A 14,720-nucleotide genomic window follows, 5' to 3' on the forward strand; every position below is an offset into this window, starting at 1 on the left:
TTAAAAGGACACGCGTACACAAGAAGAACTTGAAACTCGGATAACTGTCGGCAAAACAAAAAAAAATAAGCATGTCCGATTTTAAAAAGAAGAATTTCTCATATCGCTCACTTTGAAGAATAAGCGACATGAGAATAGGCAAATGTAGGAGTTAAATATCGCACACGTTAATTATTACGCGAAGTGAAGAATACAACATACGCGAGGAGCATCGCACACAACAAATTGAGATGACACATCAGATGATGTCAGCAAAGTCACGGGTAAAGTGTGAAGAATTATGCGAAGAAGTAAGTTATGCGGAGATGAGCGATTGTATATGAGCGAATATGTCGCACAGTGATCCCGGAAATAGTGGGATTCTTAGCTGTCATCCACTATGTAAAATCCTATATAAAGGAGAGAGTCATTGTTTCTGTGAGGATTGTAGGACAAGTCTTGTAAGAGGGAGAAAGTGAGTTTAGGTTTCAAGAAGAGTTGTTATAATACTTGAATCTAATTTGTAAGCAATCTTAATCTTCAATCAATAAAGTAATCGTCCATAATGATCGCATAAAGATATAATCTGATTGAGTGGAGTGTAGTTGTAAGAAATCTTACGCCTACAAGCAGCTCTAACTTCAAAGAAATACAGAATGGCAAAATGCCTTTCGTGTCAATAATTCAAAAAGTAACAAAGAAAAATGTTTAGCCATATTGGTGAATAGGTTTCAGTATTACATCATTTTCAAATACCCCATCCTCAATTAATTTTCCTTTTTTTTTTTCTACCTTATAATTTGTAGTTCAAAAGGCCAAATTTACAAAATCCAAGTCACCTTGAAATTTTCCCCAGGCTGCACATATCTTCTTCCTCTATCAGTTACTTGCTGCTATTTCATCTACTCCTACTATAATTTCCAAATTAATTAACTGAGAAGACCAAGTTATTAAGTTGTTTTTTTTTCTTTCTTACAGTTTGTTTTCCAGTTCCAACCTGCTTCACTAAACAAAAAAAATCTCCAAATTTTACTATTGGGACTAGGAGGATCATTTGGTAAGTACATCTTACTCACTAACCCAATTAATATATATTTAATTTCCATATTGTACATATGTGTTTGTGTAAAATCTTCAATGCATGATCATCAGTTTGTCTTCAAAATCCTCGATATATATATATATATAGAGGATTTTGAAGAATGAGTAGAGGATTTTGGAGCTACCAAGAAATTTAGCTTGAATTTGAAGAATGAGTTAAATAGTATGTTCTTCGATTACATCAAGTTTGTTATATGGATTTTGCGACTGTAATTCCTTGATTAATTCGTATGCATGCATCACATCAACTGTTTTTTTGCGACGAATTCATGAGTAGAGGGTGGTATCCGTATCTCCTTGCATTTACTTAATTTGTGTGGTATATGTCCATAACAATACTCTGAGCAGGGTGCTAAAAGAGATCATACACAATTATACAGAAAAAGAGATGGCTAAGCTTGTTTCTCCAGCTGCTGTGAGTTGCTGCTTTTTCTTGATGATCATCTTGTTCAACTCAGGTTATTAATAGCTTTCTATTGATATTTTATTCTACATTGCTATAATAGTATCAATCAATACTTCTTTATATAAATGAGAATCCTTTAGGCTTATGTGTCAACTCTATGTTCACTCTCAAGAATTCCGAAATATTATAGTGCCACATCAGCGCATAGTAAGCACCACATAATACTTTTTTTAACCGACACTTCTCTTAACCATTTTAACGGACACATCCATTGACCAACAGTTCTGTATTTTGCAATAATGTCCATTCAAAATTATTGAAAAGACATGCCTACTTGAAAGTTTAAATATATATTCTGTAATCATCCAAAAAACACGACTATTTGAAAGTTTAAAAATGTCCGATTTGAAAGGATTCATATAGTGCGATCCAACTTTCCTATTCAAACAAACACTCATGAAGTTTCAACTAAACAAACAGACTGAACACTCATGATGGCACCAACAAAATGTTGGTGCCATCGTCGGCTATGAAAGATATTGTTGTTGTGAGAACAACCACTCACGATATAAAGCCTTTGGTCAATTTTGTATATCTTCACGTGAGCCATTGATGCTCTTGGATCAAATGGGTATGATTTTGTTGTTTCCGGAACAGATACATGCATCTCTATTTGTTAACAGATATAAGGAGTTCAAATCACATCTCGGAAAAATCAAATGACAGTGTTTAGAATCGCTACATTCTCAAATACAAAAGAATGCCGATAGGTTCATTACTAAACCTGGCGAGAATCTGCCAATATAATATTCTGATCTGTCATTGGAGAATGAGAAGAAGGTACGTAGTTATACCAGTTTCTTTTACCTCTTCTTTTCCGGTATACAGTTTAAATTTTGGTTGCATTCTTTTACTCCTACCTATAGGCATGAATAACTGTAATAGACGAAGAGGAATTCCTTCGATCAGAAAAATGGTAGAATGTCGATGTTTCGTCATTCTTTTACTCCAACCTATTGGAATGTATAAGAGGAAGACGAATTCCTTCAATCAGAAAAACGGTAGAAGGATCGAGGTTCCATTACGAGAGCGAATACATGAAATTAAACTTTTGATGATACTATGGAAAAAGAAAAAAAGCATAATTGGTTATACTGTGTATATTTAAAAGAGAATTGAATTAGCTTGAGCTAAAGAAAATTATGTGGAAATTATATCTTAGTTGTTCATATTTTCAATCTGACAGATGATCGACCATAAAAGAAGTGACAAGTGTATACTCGATCTTCGTGGCGAAGAGAAGCGATGCTAAATCCTATTACTGAATGAGCCCGTGCAAATCAGAACTTGCAGTAAATGTTTAAACGATCGCGTGACAATCTATAAGTGAATATATGAATGATTTTCTCTCTGTATCTGTCCATGCACTTTGTTTAATCATTTTTATTCTGTCGAATTGTCGATTTACTGGCAAGGGAATAGCAAATTTTATTCGTTGGCGAGTCACATTACAAAATTCATTGATGCAGGTATTTGACCTTCATTAGCTGCTTTTGTTTTACATCAAGTAACTTCTCAGTGGCTTAATTTAGTTGATGATGCACATTTTTGGTAATCATTCATTCAGTTCTGCCTTGAACTTATGAAGGTATGTCCCAAATGGCTTGAAAATTTTTCTATCTAGCCATACACGGAAAATTTCGACTAGATAAGGAAAAAAAATGGTAGATTTGGGCATGATATTTCCCTGAAGTTATTAAGTTTTCTAAGGAGCCATTATCTGTTCCATTCAGACATGAGATTAATTAAGAAGGTATGTAGAAAACGTTGAGGTTGTACTTTAATGAGCCTTGATTTGTCGTTTGTCAGAATAACGAAGAGATTTTGGGCTATAGGATGATTATAAACTCTTTGAATTTGTTTTCTACATAGTCTGATGCAAACACAGTCTATGTTACTTCTTCTGCTGTGTTAATTGATGAACTGGCCCGTCCATTTGGACGGGTTTACGGAGCTTGTAGTATAATGTAATTTGATTAAGCATAATTGCAGGTGCAATGGCAAGAAATATTTGCACTGAGATGTTTGTATGCACCAGTCGAGTTATTGACATATGCGTAGTTGGGGCAAGAATCTGTTGTGAAATTCCTTGTGAGACTAAACATGGAGACAACTATGCTTATGCAGGATGTGTAGCAGACGATGATGACCGGACATGCGTCTGCACATATTAATGTTAAGACTGATGGAGTATGTATTAAACTAAGGATCTCAACATGTATTCTTCTCTTTTCAATATAATCATCATCACTGTGACCCAGATTTTCTTGTGACTTATAGCGGCGTGTCTTGGCCAAAGACCAAAAATATGTTTCATCGCCCAAATTACTTGTATTTTGTTTTGTAATCCAAAATACGCATTGTTTGTGATAATAAAAAGTAACACAAAAGCTACAAACACTGAAAATGAACATGCATTTAGCTAGCTAGTAGCTAGGCCATAAACCAAACATACTACAAATATACTCAGAGAAGAGTGCGGACAAGCATGACATATAATAAGTAACATTGAAACAAAGTTCATAGCACTAACTAATAAAGTCTTCTGTTGCAAGAAAGCAAAAAGGACCAGTAGGTAGGTTAAGGATCTTGAATGTCGTATGTGGATGATAAAAAGTGGCCATAACAAAGTAGCCAACAAACGGCTGAGGACGTAAAACCGATGATGAGGGTAAACTTCTTGCACGAACGGTATTCACGCCGAGATGGTAGAATAAAATGCGCTATTAATACGCCTAGAAAGTTGATAAAGAAACTAGCAGCGAGATAATAGAGCGCCAACAAGCTGTGCTTGTCATGTGGATCATGTCTTCCAACTACCTTACGCGCTTGAATCAAGCAGAAGACACCGAGGCTGCCGAATGTTAAGAGGGTCTTGTACGCATTCCTACGAGAGATGTCTTCTTCTTCACAGAAATTGAGACTCTTATCCATTATGAACCTGTCACAAATGAAGTCACCAAATTATTACCATGAATATAACTTACACATACGATACTTCGAGAAACCAATTCCACCACATATGAAATCATCTCATTAGTCTTCAATACCACTGAAATCAAAAGCTCAATTTCTTCCAATTAATAACAATCTAACACTAAACAACAAAACAAACAAAAATACACCAGAAAAAACATAAGCAAATATCAAATCAAAGTATCAAACACAAAATCTGTCTTCAAATAAATTTCAGCATAAACAAAATAAAAATCGTCTCGAATTTACAGATCACAATTACTCAGTGAACACAGAATCACGCAGTTCACAACAGCCCAGAAATGTATGGCTTTCGACTTTCAGCTCTCTACAATATTTCAAACAACTAAATCAGGTAATTAACAACCTCCCAGCAGAAAAATATTCTACTAGTCCCTTACAATCGTTTTCCGAAAAGTGCAAATCAACAGTGTCAACCACAGAACATAAAGATCTAATAAGAAAACTAAATCCTGATACAATAATTTCACTTCAAACACAAATAAATTCATTCAAAATCCAACTTGCTCATGCTAGAAGAAAAATTAACTTAAAAATGAAAAAGTTTCCATTCAGAATAATCAGTAATAACAGAGATCAAGAACTTAATCATAGTGGCAAACACACCAAATGAGTACAGACTACAGACCTGAAAAGTTGGTTTTATTTCGAACCCCAACAAAATCATCCAAACCAACAATATCTTCCATAAACACAGCATCATCCATGAGCACATAAACAATAACAAGAGCAAAAAAACAACTACACATGCAGAAGTACTCAACATAATCAGTATCTACATAATCAAGAAAACAAAATCAAACCATACTACGTACATTCTCAGATTTGAGGAAAAATCAACTTTCAAACAACAACAATTCCCATGTAAAATACAAAAACATGCTCAAAATCACCAAAATGATACTTTACTCGGTGAGAAAATTAAGGGAAATAAACTAATCGAACCCAATTGACAAAAACAAATTAATACACTCAGTACATTAAAAAGATGAAGACTAAAAAAACAAAACACAAACAAATTTGAAGCTAACAAGCAAAGATTACAGGTAAATGAAAGTGTTAAAGTTTCTTACACTGAAAAAAATCTTGATCTCCAGACAAACCTACACCTTCTTCTTTGACCAAAACAGATCTGAAAACTCTTAATGTTGGTGATGCTGAGATTGAAGCACTAAAAAAGTGATGAAAGGGGTTCTTGCTAGGAAACTTCTCTCTGAATTATATAATTAAAAAGAAGAGATCTTGATGGGTGGGTAGTTGACGAGTAATTGTTTTGTTTCCGAATGAAACATAAAACAAAAAATCCAACTTTTCTTCTACTTTATCCGTTTTTGGGTACCACTGAGATTTGTGTTGAATTTCTTGCCAACCCTAGTGAAATGAATGTGGTGGATGACAGACCAGGCATGGTGGATATCCCAGTCCTGGAGGAGGACATCATCTCGATTTTGTAGTTAGTTTAAACTGGTTTTTTATTTCATGGATTTTGTAGTTAAACTCCAGGAGGAGTTCAGGAGATAGCAGATTTCTGATGATAAAAGAACTGCAGTGCAAAAAATAGGATTCTCTTGCCGGGTCTTGAATTTTAACATCGTAGCAATTGAAGGGCCAGTTGAAATTTGCATCTGTTGTAACAATGAAACAAGTTAGTGATCCCCAGGGAGTCTACATCATGTAAATACAGGATGCTCACACAAATTTAGGTACCTCTGTGGAGTGTGGCATCAGCCAGCACGAAAACAACATAAATACATAATCAGAGTTTAACTTTCATTGACTTTTCGCTTAGACCAAGTGTTATGAAATTTAACTAAGACTCCATCAGTGCTAACAAAAAGATGCATGTCCGGTCGTCACTATCTAAGCATCTTGCATAAGCATAGTTGGCTCCATGTTTAGCCCCAGACAACAAGTTCTTGCCCCAACGCAGCATACGTCAAAAACTCGACTAGTGCATTCAAACATCTCATTGCAAACATTTTTTGCCATTGCACCTGCAATTATAAATTAAATTAAATTACAGATCTATTATGGAAACGCAGAAGAAAAATTCAATTAATAAGTACCTGAGATGAACAAGATTACTGATTTCTTGATCATAAAAACTTTCCCGAACTGATTTCCCAATGATAAAACTGTTCTTTGAAAGTTGCACCAACGTACTTCAATTAATAAGTACCTGAGATGAACAAGATTATTGATTTCTCGATCATAAAAACTTTTCCGAACTGATTTCCCGATAATAAACTCAGTGAAGTCTGCAACTTGGGTTTTGTAAATTTGGCATTTTATTGAGTTGCACTTGCATTGGGTATTGGAAACTGATGAAATCTATCATTCACCAACATGGCTAAACATTTTCTTATGTACTTTTTGAATGATTGATGTAATATTTGCCTATTCTGGTACGCCAACCAGTTGAGAGACCAACAACTAGGGCCGAACATGGTTTCGGTTTTCCGCTAGAACCGGACCAAACCAGACCAATTAGGAAGAAACCAAACCTAACCATTTACTAATGGATTGGTTATGGTGTAGAAAGTGGAAAACCGATAGTGTTGGTTTTGGTTTGGTTTAACTGCTAAAACCGAACCAAAAATCATTGGAAAACCGATTAAGTTTTAAACTTATTTCTACCGTTGATGTACAAGTATTAGATTCTACCCATTGATGTAAAGGATAAATAGAAACCCTAAATCCAATATTTCATTATAATACTCTCCCTCTTTCTCTTTCTCCTTCTCTCGGCCATTAGTGCTACTAGACTTTCTTCATCCCGTCTTCCTTCTTTTTTGTTTGTCAATAACTAAATTAAGATATATTATACTCCCTCTGTTTCCAAAAGACAGTCCGGTTTGACTTTGTCAAGAGATTAAGGAGACTATGGTAGTTTACATTCCCACCGTTAATTACTTGACTAATTTATTTCAATAAATATGTTAGTAGTAAAAACTACCAAAAATTGTATTGGGATTGTAAATAGAAAAAAAAAAAAAGGAAACTAAAACATATCGATTTATAGAAACAGTGTCAATAAAGATTGTATACTTATGCAGTATAACCTTAATAAAGAATTTAATTTGGAACCATACATATCTTGTCTTCAAAAGGATATATTTTTTTCCTTAATTATACAGATTTCATTAATATTCTAGATTGGGTCTCATTAAAATAGAAATTATGAATATATAAAACTTAAGGGTATGTTAGAGAGTTCATTTGAAAAATATGACTATAAACAGAAGCTGGACACATTTTTGAAACATACCAAAATGGAAGTTGGACGGTCTTTCAGAAACAGAGGGAGTATATATCTTCTTTTGATCTCTAGATATAGAGTAAGCTTTAACTATTCTTGATAAAAAAAAATTATCTGTTTGTGTAAACCAATACTATCGGCACGATTTTTTTTGTCTGTTAATTTGTGCAATTTTTCTTTTGGTTTGATATATAAAATTATTGGTTAACCAAAAACCACTGGGACAAACCGAAACCAGCTGGAACCATTTGGAAACCGAACCAATGGTTAATGGATTGGTTTGGTTTAGATTTTTATAAATCGATAGTATTGGTTTCGGTTTTGGTTTGGCTAGAAACCGAACCAAAACCGACCATGAACAGCCCTACCAACAACTCTCTCGGAACAGTAAACTCGCCCAGGAACCACTCGGCTGCTTTCAATTTGGTCCTGTAAACTAGTGTCAACAGAAAACCAAGACATTTTGTCTATAAGAAAATACATCTCTCTTATATTTGCCTAACAATTGAGCAAAACAAATCCAGAGGCATCCGAAACATAAAAAAAAATATAGGTAAAAAGTGCGGCACTATTTATTTTCAGCTTTTTTGACACCAACAAAAAGCAAGGTCAACGAATCCCAGCAGCATAAGATCAATTAGAGACAATGAATATCCAGAAAACTGATCACTCAAGGCTTCAGAGCGCGGGACAGTCTGAACCTGGGAGTCGTATCCAAGGCCTTGGAGTCAAACTCACCAGAGAGTGACAAGAAGGACTTGCTTCCCATGGTTGTTGACACCGATGTCACGGGATCAACTGCATATGAACTTCCTACTGTGATTGTGTTCTCGTTGGTGGAGAACTTCCTGCAGACCTCTGACACATCAAAAGTCCTTTTCCACACATCAAGACGTTGTATCCCTCTTATCAGACAAAATAATTGAAGCTTATAGTCTGGACTAGTCACACTAATACCAGCATTGTACTTTGCCATCACCTGCACTTATATCATAACTAGCCTCTGCACCAAAAGCAATGCTTGGAACCCACTCTTGATGTAACATTAATCGCAGGGGACTGGTTCAAGCCAACAGCTGATGTGACGGTTGCATGATCATGGAAATATTGCACCTCAACCTTGCCAGAGTTGTAGTTGGGCAGCTTATATGCAGCAATCGCTTTTGTTGCATCCATAATTTCAAATAATGTTAAGGTCGTCAAAATATTTGACTGTGTTAACTTTTACATTGATGACTGTATTTTTGTTGCAGCAATCGCAGGCATACCTGTCACATAACATCAGTATCAACATTTCCGGTTAACCATCTAGATAAAAGCTCCTATTTTAGTTTGCAACACATTATAAAGGATGTCAGCTGATAATCATACACCCAACTGACCATCCAGAAAATTATTGCATTTTATAATGGCAATGCTGGGTCAAGAAGCTGGCGCGAGGTGAGGTCAAGATGCTTGAGATGCAGCAAATTCATCGGTTTCAAAGAGCCAAGTTGGTTCCCAAACAAATTAAAAGCATGCCAAGAAAAAAATAAAGAGAGATTGTAGTGATGTAACTGACCTGGTTTACTGATTCTTCAGTCCATAAACTACTTCGCTGAAAAAGTTTTCTTCAAATTAGCGGGTCCTCTCGTAGCTAATCTAATAATGAACTCATACTGGAAAATGCGTAACTAACAAGTAGCCACGCATCACAGCGGACTGCAACTAAAGAGAACCAGCCTTTTTCATGCAAACCATCCCTACATAAGTTAATGCAGGTCCTAAGTTAGTCTTTTTCATGGAACACCCCAACTCAGCAGTATCTCTGCACAAAAAAGTCGACAGATATAGTTCACAATCAATATTGAGACCTACGTAAATGGTCACATTCAAAGTAAATCAATGTCCCAAAACCAAAAAAAATCAGTGTTCTGTTTTAACATAGTGAATTCTGCTGTCGAGAGGATTCTAAGAGAAAAAATTATAGGTGCAGTGATTCACGTGCCTCCACGTATAAAAGAGCTCCTCCATATTAAATTCAGCATAACAACCATTATGAAAGTTATAAGACCCAATTTGCCAGCTGAGTTCAAACTAAGGTAGTCTATCATCACCAAAAATCTAGCAAACTAACCATTATAATGCAAAGCCAATTGTTTTGTGTGGAGATCACCACATTCAACCTGCAAGTTCAGAACATTATGACCCTCCGCTATAAGTATTGATTTTAGGCCACCTTGTTAAAAGGACAATGTAATCTAAGAATCCTAGTAGTGAGGGAATAAGAGATATGATTAGATGTGTTGTAATCCAAGGCAATCTACAATATTTGCACAAATTTCATCGTAGGGAGTAAGATGCTGTACATATTTATTTTTATTTTCTCGAAATAAAAATTAACATACCTTGGTAATCTGATCACTCCTTTTCATCTCATGTTCAGCTAGTTGATGAAGTTTGCTATCCACAACTTTTAAGCAGTGTTTGGAACTCATCAAACATCTTTGTCATAACCGCATAGCACTCCCCCTGTCCACTAATATTATAGACTTGTCATTGTTCCAAAAAGTTAGACATGAATGATTCTGAGTCAATCTCATTCTGGTGTACTTCAGCCAAAAATATGTATATGCCAATCGATTCACATAAAGTAGTGTCTGCCTGTCTCGCAGCATGTATTTTGACGCAAGAGTAAGACTTAACCAGAATAGCTAATCTAGTGATAGTTTAGCTACGCATGTCAGATTAAATTGATGAACTAACCATGGCTTGAAAGAAGCATTGCCGTAGTATTAATAGTCTATCCATTCTTCTGATTCTTGAGATTGTAGGGTCTAAAACACAGAGAACAAAAATAAGTGTGTTTCCAAGAAAGCTAAAACCAAACCAAATATGAACATAACTGGTGGAGCAAGTAATGCCCTAGTCTACATACAACAGGTAGCCAGGCATCACTGTGGACCGCAACTAAAGCTAACAAGTCTTATTCTTGTACACTGTTTGTAGCTAATGAAGGACGCAGGTTCTGAGAGCTCTAGGGGAATATATATATCTACACGGTATAGTTACCTCCAACTCCAAAAAACCCTACAAGTACAAACTTCGTCAACACTCAAAAAACAAATACAAATATGAGTGATACAGATCTTCCATTAACTTCCAGATGCAGAAGTAATAGACCCATTCCAAGACACTCAGAAAACCTTACACAAATAAACTTCTAAATCCTCCTTCACTAGCATCCCTAAGCATTGCCACAGCTAATACAAGATGATTTGAAAGGATAGATACCCTACAAAGTGGACAGAGCACCCATATCGACCAAAAATACTTTGCACCGCAAAGTGAACAAATACAGTTGGTCACATTCAAAACAAAGTGCATCCTTAAACAATGGACCAAAACCATATAAACTCAATGCTGGGTTTTAGCATACCGAATTTCACTGTGGAGAAATGAAACTTCTTTTTTGGAGAGGAAAAATCATAATTGCAATTGTAAAGGGCATTATGAGCAAAAAAAGGAATCTTCTTTTTTTTTTGCAATTATAAGCAAAAAGGGCTCCTCCACTTGATTCATGACCTATATAGTAAAGAACCATTCAAAACTTAGGCATGAAAACCAAATTGAATTTAATTGAAGGCAGCGGATTTGATGAATAAGATGTTAATGAGAGCTAAAACCTAGGATTTACAAATGAATTACCTTGGAGCTATAGCCATTCTTTCACTTGAATTCCAATACCAATCAAACCACTGTCACTTGGCCATCTTTTCAATCACTATAAAAACACAGTCACTTAGCTAATCATTCAGCAAGCATAATTCTACTTCACTAGATCAATTGTGTCATAAAAAAATCAGTTACCTGAACTGAAAACCTAAAAAGAGCTTTCTCTCCTGGAACCAGATTAGGAATTCAAGTGAAAGAATACCTTTTGCCTCATCAATAAAAACATCTTCATGACCAATCGATTGATGAAACAATATGTATCTAGAGATGTATGCATCAAGCAATTTCAGCTTCAAAATTCCTTTAGAAAACACTTGAGATCTCAATTTCATCATTTTCAAACCAACAAATGGAATATTTGTTCAAAGAATAATAAGGTCGATAATGACAAAATCTTACTTGAGAGAAGATATCACAATGCTGCGATCAATTTAAAGTGTTGTTCCACCGGAATCCCATACGAAAACCAGGTGCCATCTGTGGTTCTGGATGGCGGCGGAAGGGAGAGAGAGTTAGAGGAAGGGGATGAAGAAAAAGAATAAGTTTTAAGGGTTTTCGTTTGGAGCTAAATAGTAAGTCAAGGGTCAATTAAAGTCAAAGAAAGTTATGATAATAGGTTTGCCTTAATAAATTGGTTGGGGCGTTAGAATCCAATATTGAGGTTTGTTTTTTATTTGTTTGTTTTGTTTTTTAAATATGAAAGGAAGACTTTTATTGATATGAATAAAACTACATAGATAGTCTTAAGGCTCTTCTAGCCAAAATGGTTGTACATCTATAGCCAACTTTTTGCATCTCAGATAGATATAAAGCATGCTTAGCTAATAAATCAGCTACATAGTTTGCATCTTGATTTCCACACTTGAACATCATGTGACAATTCACATTTTTGATAACGGATTCACAACGTGCCTGCAGTTAAAGACTACATTGCATCTGTGTTTCCGCACTTCCCATATAACAAAACAAAAGATACATAATTGAGATATATTATTAGCCCTAGTTTGGACATCATGATCGAACCAGGATGCAACCCAACTATAACCTGCAATCTCAACAACATATTTAAATCAATTGCTCTAAAAATATTAACAGTAACAGGGCATTCTAAGAACAAGTGATGTAAATATTCACCTGGATTATAGCATAAAGGACGTAGAATCTATATTAGCATTGTTCCTAGATAATCTTTCTTTAACATGAACACACTTATGTTTAAATTTCCACACAAAAATTCCACAAGGATTTCCTATTGGAGTTCTTATAGAAGAAACCTCATGAGTGTCATTTGAAATAACTCTATAAGCAATTTTAACAAAAAAAATAATCTCTAGCTGGTACCCATCTTATCAATACCATGAAAAAGAATCCTAATCTTTAGAATAGCATCCGTAGTATGATCACCTGAAGGCTCTCAAGGATGTCCGGTGTCGAATGATATCAAGAGGCCATAATAAGCAAGAAGCATACAAAGTATAGTGATGAGTGATGACGATGTATACTGTTGATGAGGGTAAACTTCCTAAACGATCGGTATTCACGGCAAGTCGATGGTAGAAAAATATAAACTATTAATATGCTTAAAAACTTGCAAAATCAAGTAGCAGCGAATGCCAGATGGAACACCAACATGTTGTACATGAGAGGTGGATCACGGCTTTAAACTACGCTACGCGCTTGAATGAGGGAGAAGGCTCCGTAAATGCCGAGTGATAACAGGATCGAAAACGCAAGAAAAGCAACATGTTAAGGATCGAGCAAGAGAGAGGAGAGCATAAACGCGGAAGCGTAAAAGACTACATCGATAATAATTCGGTGTATAATTCTTATGGCTTAACAGCCTATTTATATTGTTCACAAACTTGACGACCACTCAAGGCACTTTCCTACCTAAGATAAAACTCTAAACATAGACACTTTCCTAATATAACTCAAACTCCTTAAAATGTATATCTCCTAAATATAGACTCCTATATTATTTCCTAATACCCTCCCTCAAGATGGAGCATGTAGATCACGAATGCCCATCTTGGACCAAAGAAATTTAACTTCGGTTTTCTTCTTTCTTCTTCTTTTTTTCAACGCTTTTGCGAAAAAAAAATCTTCAGACCGTAGTTTAAGGACGTTTCGGTCCCCTTCATAGTTTAAGGACATTTCGGTCCTCTTCGTAGTTTAGGGACATTTCGGTCCTCTTCGTATTTTAAGGACATTTCGGTCCCATCTTTAGGGAAATTTAACTTCGGTTTTCTTCTCTTTTTTTTTTTCAATGCTTTTGCGAAAAAAAAAAAAATCTTCAGATTGTAGTTTAAGGACGTTTCGGTCCTCTTTGTAGTTTAAGGACGTTTCGGTCCCCTTCATAGTTTAAGGACATTACGCTTTCGGTCCCAATTTCGTAGTTTAAGGACATCTTTCGGTCCTCTTCGTAGTTTAAGGACGTTTCGGTCCCCTTCATAGTTTAAGGACATTACGCTTTCGGTCCCAATAGTAGTTTTAGAACATACAGGTTCCATCTTTGTAGTTTAAGGACATTGTGGTCCCATCTTCATAGTTTTAGAACATTTCGGTTCCATCTTCGTAGTTTAAGGACATTACGGTCCCATCTTTTTCGTAGTTTAAGGACATTTCGGTCCTATCTTTATAGTTTTAGGACATTACGGTCCTCTTCGTAGTTTAGGGACATTTCGGTCCTCTTCGTTTCTTCGGTAGAATACTTCTTGTACTCTTGGTTTCTTGGTTTCTTCGATAGAATACTTTGTGTACTCTCTCGACAACTCATAGAATTTTAACCTATTATTGTTGTTCTTTTTCTCATCACCTCTTGCTGATTGATTTTTTTTTTTTTTTTCACAACATGAATGTTGTTTCTTCTTCTCTCTTGTTCCAGTCACGCACTTCTCGCGAAACCTTCACACTTCTTTGTTCTTCAAGATTCTCTCACAATCTTGTCGTCTTTACAAAGTCTGCCACACTTTGTAGGATCTCTAAGTTTCTGCCACAAACTCTTCAACCACACTTCACTTCTTCCAACATGTTGAACAGCTTTCTGCAACACCTCTAACAGAAACTATCACACTTCTTTACTGTTATATCACCATTGTCACACTTACTCACAATCTATAACACTTCTGTAACAGTTCGACAGCAACAGTTCTTCTGCAACTGTAACACTAATATTTGTAACACCCATTCTGTTACTATTTCCCA

At 35.6% G+C, this 14,720-nt stretch overlaps 2 long non-coding RNA genes across 4 annotated transcripts; one reads left to right on the forward strand and one right to left on the reverse strand.

Moving 5' to 3' along the window:
• Window positions 1–819: 819 nt before the first annotated feature.
• On the forward strand, window positions 820–3,652 carry LOC113309179. The gene is made up of 3 exons (XR_003340433.1): window positions 820–2,326; window positions 2,733–3,134; window positions 3,539–3,652. It is a non-coding gene; the product is annotated as an uncharacterized LOC113309179 (long non-coding RNA).
• A 4,623-nt stretch (window positions 3,653–8,275) lies between these two features.
• On the reverse strand, window positions 8,276–12,034 carry LOC113313766. 3 transcript variants are annotated; one of them, XR_003342028.1, is made up of 8 exons: window positions 11,916–12,034; window positions 11,652–11,817; window positions 11,490–11,565; window positions 11,221–11,366; window positions 10,548–10,618; window positions 10,190–10,313; window positions 9,364–9,609; window positions 8,276–9,070 (listed from the first exon to the last, which is right to left on the reverse strand). It is a non-coding gene; the product is annotated as an uncharacterized LOC113313766 (long non-coding RNA). The 3 variants fall into 3 exon arrangements; XR_003342027.1 differs by having other exon boundaries at window positions 10,190–10,320; XR_003342026.1 differs by having other exon boundaries at window positions 10,190–10,618.
• Between the last annotated feature and the right edge of the window lie 2,686 nt (window positions 12,035–14,720).

The sequence above is a fragment of the Papaver somniferum genome, chromosome 9 (assembly GCF_003573695.1).
Source record: "Papaver somniferum cultivar HN1 chromosome 9, ASM357369v1, whole genome shotgun sequence".
Taxonomy (NCBI): domain Eukaryota; kingdom Viridiplantae; phylum Streptophyta; class Magnoliopsida; order Ranunculales; family Papaveraceae; genus Papaver; species Papaver somniferum.